The 10,227-nt window shown below is 41.3% G+C and overlaps 1 protein-coding gene across 1 annotated transcript in view; it reads right to left on the bottom strand.

The window, feature by feature from the left end:
• Positions 1 to 134, bottom strand: part of sncb (synuclein, beta) — a 61,836-nt gene extending 61,702 nt beyond the window's left edge. The window contains exon 1 of the mRNA XM_048603710.1: positions 3 to 134. The gene's annotated coding sequence lies outside the window, so the exon portion shown is untranslated. The remainder of the gene's footprint in view (positions 1 to 2) is intronic.
• Positions 135 to 10,227: the final 10,093 nt, after the last annotated feature.

The following is a 10,227-nucleotide window of genomic DNA, read 5'->3' on the forward strand; positions in this document are numbered from 1 at the left end:
ACCTGTTAGCTGAAGCTGCTGTAGTGTTGCTGGAGCGTACTCCCTCCGAGGCTCTTTCTCTCCTCTCCTGTCCCTATAGCTCGCCAGGAAGAGCATGTGATTTCACCAAGGTACCGTGCAATCACACACACGGACACTCTCACATCCTCAAACTCCCCGCCCTCCCTCGTGCACTGTAATTCTCCCAGGACAAAATCACGTTTTCTTCCTTTCGCCAGTGATCAGTTATCCTCTGTACGACTCCAGCTTGAGTCCCTCCACTCTCTCAGCAGCGTGTTCAGATTTCACGATGGGTCAGAGGAATCCCCTTTTATTTTCAAACATATTTAAGTTGTTCCGCCCACCCTCTCATATTGATGGTAGTCAGAGAAAATACACAGCCTGCTCCATCAGCTTCTGTATTATGGAAAAAGAGGTTATCGATACCATTTAGAAAACAGTATTTCTATATCAAGATAGATGTCTTCGGAATGTGTCCAACTTGGGGCACTTTACATCTGTCATACTCATTTCTCAAAGTTTCCGATTAATTAGAAAGTCATAACTGCAGAAAAAATAAAACAGGCGATGGTTTGAGAGGAGATTTGGAAAAGACAATAGCGCACTGCGGCGATGGGGATGATAACGAGAGTGTGATAGGTCAGCAGAACAGAACATACAGACATTAAACAGGGTTGGGACTATGACCGGTCTTCAAAGTCCTAAGTCTCCAGAAAAGTGTGGGGGTTCTGAGGGCAGTGAGGCGAAACAAGGGCCCAGGGAAGGGTTGAGGAGTAGGCTAAGTGAATTGGGCTGTTGATGGAGAAGGCAGTAGGAGAAGAGATCACTCATAGGTCGGCAGACCTTGTGGAAACGTGGCCCATGGTTAGGAAGCCATTGATGGCTGGTGTCTGGAACACAATGCCTAAAAGGGTGGTAAATGCAGGAACCCTCAAGACATTGAGGAACTACTTGACACTTGAAACACGGCATACAGGGCCATAGGCCAAGTGCTGGAAAAAAGGAATTCCAAAAGATGGATGTTTGGATCACTAGTATAGACACTACAGACCGAAGGGGCTCTTTCCATGCTGTAAAAACTTTTTGACTCTCTATGAGTCATATCATAAGTTTAGACTAGTAATGCAGAAAGGCAAGGAGAATTAGTATAAGTTGGTAGAGGGTGATATTCAGTGGGATGAGAAAGGTTCTAGCCAGATGTGGTCAAGTGCAGTAAAGCGGCTCAGTTGTTAGCACTGTTGCCTCACAGTGCCAAGGACCCAGGTTTGATTCCATCCTTAGGCAACTGTCTGTGTGGATGCTCTGGTTTCCTCCCATAGTCCAAAGATGTGCATGTTAGGTGGATTGACCATGCTAAATTGGTCATAGTGTCCAGGGATGTGCAGGCTAGATGGGTTAGTCATTGGAAACATGGAGTTACAGGGATAGTGTAGGGTCTGGTGGGATGCACTTCAGAGGGTCAGTGTGGACTTGATGGGCCAAATGGCCTGCTTCAACACTATAAGGATTATATAAAGTGGCCATCGACCCAAAGTTGGATATTCTAAATTGATCCTTAGCTGGAGAAATTGGGCCTGACAGAATATTGGCAAAATAAATTAAGTAGCCGCAAGTGGTTATTAGCGACTGAGAACAGTTCACAATGATAGGCAGGAGGCACTGGACGATCTGGCTATGATCGAAATGGGTAAGTCACCTGTCCTGGACGACTTCAATCCCAGATTACTAAATTAAGTGGAAGCTGAGGTATAGCAGAAGGGCCTGGCATAATTTTCCAATCTTCCCCAAATGCAAGGGAGGTGCCAGAGAACTGGAAAAAGGCAAATGTGATATGCTTATGCATGAAAAGCTGTTAGACTTGTCCTACAGGTGAGATGATAGAATAGAGGTGATTTCAATGAATTTGAAATCCAGAGACATAGGCAAACCTCTGGGGACCTGGGCTGAAATCCGCCCTTGGCAGATGGCTAGAATTAGAAATTTCAAAAGAAAAATCTCAATCTGGGATTAAAAATTTAATATGAGGTCTTGCGGTGCGGTGGTAGTGTCTGTACCTCTGGGCTAGATGACCTGAGTTCAGGTGCAAACTGCTCTAGAGTTGTGTCATAACATGTTGCAACTGGTTGGCAGAATAACTACAAGGATAGTTGAAGCAGCTATCGATCAGTGGTTAGTCAGGTTTGAGATACAACAATTACAGAAAATATCGACAGTGACTTGGAGAGGTTTCCGTTAATCAAGGAAAATCAGTGCAGATTAGTAAGAGGCAGACAATGTTTGACTAAGCTAATTGAACATTTTTATAAGTAATGGAGAAGGTTAATAGATCGTAAGACCATAAGAAACAGAAACAGGAGTATGCAGTGCATCCTCTCGAATCTTGCTCCACCATTTAATAGAATCGTGCCTAATCCGACATTCCTCACGTCTACTTTCATCTAGTTTCCCAGTAGCTATTGATTCCTCTATTAAGCAAGAATTTATCAGTCTCGGCCTTAAATATACACAAGGAATTTATGCCCACAGCTCTCTGTGATATGGAGTTCTAAGGACTCTCAACTGTCTGAGAGAAGAAATTCCTCCTCATCTCAGTCCTAAATTGGCATTGCCTTATTCTGAGACTATACCCTCTGGTCCTTGTCTCTCCCATGATGGGAAACATCCTCTCAGCATTTACCCTGTCGAGCCCCTTGAGAATGCTAAATGTTTCAATAAGATCACCTCTCATTAATCCAAACTCCAGTGAGTAGAGTTCCAACCTGTTTGACTGCCCTACTCTTATAATCCAAATCCCTTGAAAAGGGCCAACATTCGATCAGCCTTTTTGATTACCTGATGCACCTGTGTGCTAGCATTCTTTATTTTGTGCAGAACTATCCCCAAATCCCTTTGTATTACAGCTTTCTGCAATTTTTCTCCATCTAAATAGTACTGTGTTCTTTTGTACTCCTTTCCAAGCAACTTCACATTTTCCCAAAATATACTCCCATTTGCCAACTTCTTGATCACTTACTGAACTGATCAATACATCTCTGTAAACTATTTGTATCCCTCTCTCTACTTGCCTTTCAATCTATTTTTATCTCATCTGCAAATTTGGTTACACTACATTTAATGAAGGGTATGCAATGGTCATTGTCTTTATGAATCCTTTGAAAGCATTTGACAAAGTACACATAAAAGGTTAGTTGACAAAATTGTGGTTCATGAAATAGGAAGGTCTATGTCAGCTTGGATAAGAAAATGACTTAAAGAGCGAAAATAGCAAGTCATAGAAAATTATTATTTTTCAGACAAGATAATGGTAGACAGTGATGTTCTCCAAGGGTCATTGTGAAGACAGTAGGTTTTTCAGATATAAATTACAGGGAATACAAAGTAAAATTTCAAAATTTGTTGGTAATATCAAATTTGGAGGAGTGGTAAACAGAGACCGTGATATGAAACATTACAACAGAATCTGGATAAGCCAGCAGAATTTGCAATATGTGGTACGTGGAATTTAATATAGAGAAATGTGAGGTGATGCATTTGGATAGAAGGATGGAAAGAGGCAACAGGTGTAAAGAGTGTCCAACGACAGACAGACCTGAGGATGCATATACAAGGATATTTAAGGTGTCAGGATATATTGGAGAATGATTAGCAAAATATATGAGATCCTGGACTTCATTAAAGATATTGAGTTCAAAAGCAAGGAAGTTATGATGAACCTTTATAAAATCTTATTTGACCACAACTAGAGTATTGTATCCAGTTCTTTAAGAAAGATGTGAGGGTCTTTGAGAGGGTGTTGAGGAGATTTACCAGAATGGCTCTATGGAAATGAATTTTTATCCACATGACTAAGTTGCAGAAGCTGGGGCTGTTCTCTTTAGAAATTGAAAGGGAGATTTGATAGGTGTAGACAGACAAAGCAGACAAAGAAAAATTGTTGCCATTGGCCTATGGTAGAAGGGATAGACTTGAAGGGTGGAATTTCACAACTTCTCAGAAGCAGCTGGCAGGCAGAGAATGCATACTATTGATGCTATGCCTGGTCATTAACCTTTGGTAGCATTTAACTGGGAAGGGGAGAAGTCTCAGTTGTCGCACCAACCTTTTGGCTATTAAATGTCAACTTAGGAACTCTTCTGGCCGCCATTTCACACAAGAGAAGCACTTCTACAGTAGTTCTCCATGTATGCTTCACCCTCTGAAAACAACAAATGCCGGAGATCACAATGGGTCAGATAGCATCCATGGAGAGAGAGCAAGCCAATGTTTCATGTCTAGATGACTCCTCATCAGAGCTGAAGTGAAGTGTGGAGGGGACAGCATTTATGCTATAGTTGGGGTGGGGTAATGTGTTGGGGTGGTGGGGTGAAGAGTGCTGGGGGTGAAAAGATATTGATTGTTCAGATATAGTTAATCACTTAACTTGGTAATAGTCTACACCTATCAAATCTCCCTTTCAATGTATAAAGTTAACAGCTCCAGCTTCTGCAATTTAATCGTGTGGATAAAAATTCCTTTCCCTGGAGCCATTCTGGTATTTCTCCTCAACACCCTCTCAAAGACCTTCACATCTTTCTTATAGAACTGGATACAATACTGTAGCTGTGGTCAAACAAGATTTTTTAAAAAAGTTTATCATAACTTCCCTGCTTTTGAAGTCAATATCTTTATTAAGTCCAGGATCTCATATATTTTGCTAATCATTCTCCCAATATATCCTGACACCTTAAATATCCTTGTACATGCATCCTCAGGTCTGTCTGTCGTTGGACACTCTTTCCACCGTTGCCTCTTTCGATCCCTTTTGTCAAAATACATCACTTCACATTTCTCTATATTAAATTTCACATGCCACATATCTGCAAATTCTGCTGGCTTATCTAGATTCTGTTGTATTGTTTCAGACCATGGTCTCTGTTTACCACTCCTCCAAATTTGATATTACCGACAAATTTTGAAATTTGTGTGATCTCCAGCATTTGTTTTTTTCACTACAGTTCCCAGCATCTGCAGTAATTTGCTCCCACATTATGTTTCACCTTCCCCTTAACCCTTACCTAGGTGTCCAGCTCCATGGCAGCTCCTCATTAGAGATTACCTGGGGGCCAGTAGTGGCAATGTGTAAAACATCCATCATCCATCCCACTGATTTGCAGTATAGTGGAATGTTAGAGACCCAGAAAGTGGATGCAGTCCATCAACACAGTCACAAAACCATTTAGAAAGGACTCTGTTTTTTCCTATTTAGGTTGAAAGAGCGTGCTTTTAGGTTGCTTTGAAAGATGTCACACCTGCCTTTGATAACAAGCATTTACCACTATTTTAATGAATCATTTGATCTCGTGGTACATCTGTGCAATTTTATACTTATATTAACTAGGCTGAGGTCGCCTTCAACATTGCAGAGTATTGATGTCTTGCAATAGAACATAACACAAGTTGAAAGCAAACTTTCCATATTCTGTGAAATGTTGCAGCAGTCCTCCAATACACTTTGTAGTACCTTGGGAAATCACATGGGAAATCACAGAGAGAAAGTGTACAGAGGAAGGTACTCGTGGATCCAGCTCACTGGGGAATGAGCTTAGCTCCTTGGTCTGCTAAGGAGAGTAGCAATGACGACTTAAGGGACCTAGCTTTTAAAATAAACTTCTATGTGTACTTGTACTTTGAAATAATATCATAGGTTATTTTGTGTCTGCATCTAATCTGAAAGACTCACCTGTGATTGTACCTTATTCCTTCAGTACTGTGCTGAAGTGACAACCTTAGTGTCAGCTTTCTCAAGTGTCTGAAGAAAGACTGACCTTCTGATAAAGGTTAACCTGAGCCATGGCTGACAGTCTGTCTCATTATAGACTGCCAAACAGCTTGTGTGACAAACTAAGGAATATTTTCCAATGTCAATATATGTGAAGTGGGTATAGATAGCCAATCAGAAAAACTGGCCCAGATCTGTTACATTTCAACCAATTTTCATTTGGAGTTTTTTTTATGGGAAAAGCACTTAGCGGTTATGGTACTTGACTAGACAAACTAAAGAATTCATAATTCATATTCCTCCCAGGCCACTAAATTGTGAAATTGAAATCCATTTGGTAATTTGTAGGCTGGAATCAGAAAATCACTGTAAATACTACTGTCATAAGTACTGAATGCAGTTCATTAATAACCTTAAGAAAAGAAACTTAGCTCACCTGGCATGACCTATATGTGACTGATCCCACACTATATGGTTAACTCTTAGTGTCCACAGAGAATCTAGAACTGGGTAACAAGTACTGGTGTTACTCAAATATAATTTTATTCATTTTTTGGGATGTGGGCATCGCTGGCTGGCTAGCATTTATTGTCTTTCCCTAGTTGCTCTCGAGAAGTTCTTGGTGAGCTACCTTCTTGAGCTGCGGTAGTCCACCTGCTGTGGGTTGACCCACAATGCCATTATAAGGAGGGAATTCCAGGATTTTGACCCAGTGACAGTGAAGGAATGGCGATATATTTCCAAGTCAGGATGGTGAGTGGCTTGGAGGGGAACTTGAAGGTGGTGGTGGTCCCAGATATCTGCTGCCCTTGTCCTTCTAAATGGAAGTGGTCATGGGTTTGGAAGGTGCTGTTTGAAGATTTATGTTGAATTTCTGAGGTGCATCTTGTAAATATACACACTGCTGCCACTGAGCGTCGGTGGTGGAGGGAGTGGATGCTTGTGGATGCAGTGCCAATCAAGTGGTCTGCTTTGTCCTGAATGGTGTCAAGCTTCTTGAGTGTTGTTGGGGCTGCACTCATCCAGACAAGTGGGAGTATTCCATCACATTCCTGAATTGTGCCTCAACAAAAAAAAGTATTTTGATCATAAATGAATTCACCAATAGAATTAACCCCCAGTGATTCATACAATTCTGGTGTTTATGCCAATAGAATAGTTACAATATCTGCCCACATAATATGAACATCTATAGCTGTGCATATGTGGTGCTTATGAAAAGCCTTTATAGAATCAAGAATAAGAATTTAAAATGAATTTAAAGGATATTTTTGTGTTTTGTTTTGTTTCTTGGTCAAGAAGTCTAGCACCATGAGGTTGCTAACTTACTCGCTGAACTGGTTTGTTTTCATTCACACATTTCGTCACCATGCTAGAAAACGTCGTCAGTGAGACCTCCGATGCAGCAACGTTGTTTTACTCCGCTTGGAATTTATATGTCCGTTATGGTGAGTAGTGTCATTTCCGGTTTTGTTCTGTATGTGTTTGTATATGGGGTCCAATTCTATATGTCTTTTGATTGCATTAGGGATTGACATGCATGCCTCTTGGAATTCCTGTGTATGTCTATGTTTGGCTTGGGCTACTATGGTTATGTTGTCCCAGTTAAACTGATGGCCTTCATTGTCTGAGTGTACTGATATTAAGTGTGTACTATCTACAAGATCCACCTCAGAAATTCACCATTCCCACAACATGCAGATACTGATGTTAAGGAAAGTTTGTTGTGCCATTTTGCTGCTAGCTGATGTTCGTGTATTCTGATGGCTAGTTTCATTCTTGTCTGTCCGCTGTAGTGTTTGTGGCAGTCGTTGCATGGTACTTTGTAAGCTACATTGGTTCTGCATGTTGTGGGAATGGTGAATTTCTGAGGTGGATCTTGTAGATAGTACACATTTAATATCAGTACACTCAGACAATGAAGGCCATCAGTTTAACTGGGACAACGTAACCACGTAGCCCAAGCCAAACATAGACACGCATGGGAATTCCTAGAGGCATGGTTCTCAACCCATAATGCAATCAACGAACATGTAGAATTGGACCCTATATACAAACCCATACATAACAAAACCGGAAATGACACTACTCACCATAACGGACCAGACAGTATAAATTTCAAGCGGAGTAGAACAACATTGCTTCATCGGAGGACTCACTGATGATGTTACCTAGCATGGTGACGAAACGTCTGAATGAAAACAGACCAGATCAGTGAGCAAGTCTGCTAAAACCTTAAAGTCGAGCACCATAATTGGTTTAGGAAATCCAAGATATAGGTGGTGAAGTTTTAAAAGGTACCACATTTACCTTCACCGATGTTTTTTGGATGAAGGAGAGGAGGGGCCACAGAAGAATACAGGGCATGTCTAGCTCCCCAGAAATAGCTTGAGGCTAGCTGTTAATTTCCTCCTAATGATACAGAAATATTAACATGAGCTCTGCATCAGTCGACGGCAAGATGGAAAGCATGTGCAACCTGCTTCAAGGGTACCTGTGTGTATTATGCATAACAGTACCAATAGTCGTAACCTTCAGAGCTAAATCTTACCAAACAAATTGCCAAATTGTCAAATTCGGGAGTTTTGTAAATAGTTTCTCTCAGTGAGTTCCCGTGAGTTATCTCATGCAATTCTCCACAGCTAACATTATTACATATGCACCACTCCTCTACAGCACCACTTGTGGCTTGTCTTGCACTCACCACTGGTTGAAGAACTCCACACTGCCGGGACTCTCCAGGATGCTCACTGATGATGCCCTTTTTGAAGCCCAGCTTTGTGCCAGTTCAGTTTCTGCCAGCCACGAATATCCATTCACTGTACATGTAGAGGGAGGGAATAAAAAAGAGAAAAGGTACTTAAGTGACATGGATGACACTTCACTAGATTTACAGCTAGAAAAATGAAGCTACACAGACTACCCACCTTAGCATTACATTGTGTTAAACTCTGTCTAAAGGAGTGCTACTCTTTCCCTAATGCTCAGTCTAGTATAACATCATATCATTGCTCAGTGTTGAGAGTGGCTTACACTACTTGAAAGGACAGCCCTGACTAATAAGCAGCAGACTCCTGACTGATCTCTGTGAAGCTCCCCAACTGACCTCCTATTAATCTCCTGACTGGTTGCACTGAACCCACAAGGATGATTATGGCCCATTCCTCAGACTGCAATGAAACAAAACCTTTGTTCCTGAATGTCTCAAACAATCAACTCACTGTGTCCAAGCCTCTGGACTTATATTGGATGATGCCCTTGACTTACTTTGGCAGTAACCCCAGACTATTGACTGTCCCTCTTGACCTGACTGAGTAGTTCCCTGAGACTTTGAGAAATGGCCATTAGGTTGAAGAACGTGCAGTATGTTTGCCATGTAAACTGTTGCCCTGTACTGTAGGTGTGACATTGATGTCGCATGGTACCATACGACAACATGAAAAACTGAAAGAACTGCAGATGCTGTAAATCAGAAACAAAAACAGAAATTGCTGGAATAGTTCAGCAAGTCTGCCATCATCTGTGCAGAGAAATCAGAGTTAATGTTTTAGGTCCAGTGATCTTTAGAAGGTTCACTGGACCTGAAACGTTAAGTCTGATTTCTCTCCACAGATGCTCCCAGACCTGCAGAAATTTTTCAACAATTTCTGTTTTTACTCCATACATCAACACGCCTATCCCCTTGATCATTGCGAGCAAATATGATAAACTGCTGGTTTTATGTCTGCACTAATAGACAAGACTTGTAAGTTCTGAGTGAGGCACCAATTTGCAAAAAAAGGCAAGGATAGGCAAAACCGAGATTCTATAAGTAAGGGCAAAGTAATTAAGTGCTAAAAGAGCAAGCTAAGAGCCCTGAAATGCACCCTGCTTGATTCAATGAGATGAATGCTTTTCCCAACAGCATAACACAGCAAGGTGTCTGTGCGCTACAAAGTGCAGTATTGAAGTAGATACTGTGTTCCAAATGAATCGGAGATGTGCCATGATGTTGCGGTGATGCTGATGCATCTTCAATGCCAACCTTCCTGAATAGAGGATGCATGAGGTTGCTATCCATGGAGCATGCCCTGCGATATTGCAGAAAACTAGCCAAGATAGAGGCAAGGGGTGCAAAAGGCGAACTAGACCCATTAGGTTCCTCTCTGACTTTTATGTCAGGGGTATTGACACTGTCTAGTTTCTCTCCACCACATGGGTGAATGGCACACTGTATATAAATAAAATGAGAATAGATAATAATGAGATTTTAACACATTGAAAATAGGCCTCTCACAGTTCACTAGTGAGACATTCTTTCGCCTCAAAGCCTGAAGAACAATCAGATTTTTTTCTTGAAGTTGAGATTTTTCTAATTCTGCCATATTTTCTCAAATGATTAGTCTTTTTCCATGTGCAATCAGGGGATGGGAATATTCAGCCTGCAGTTTCACTTCGAAACCCTCATTTTACCCCTCCTTCAAATCCAT

The sequence above is a fragment of the Rhincodon typus genome, chromosome 12 (assembly GCF_021869965.1).
Source record: "Rhincodon typus isolate 14 chromosome 12, sRhiTyp1.1, whole genome shotgun sequence".
NCBI classification, from domain to species: domain Eukaryota; kingdom Metazoa; phylum Chordata; class Chondrichthyes; order Orectolobiformes; family Rhincodontidae; genus Rhincodon; species Rhincodon typus.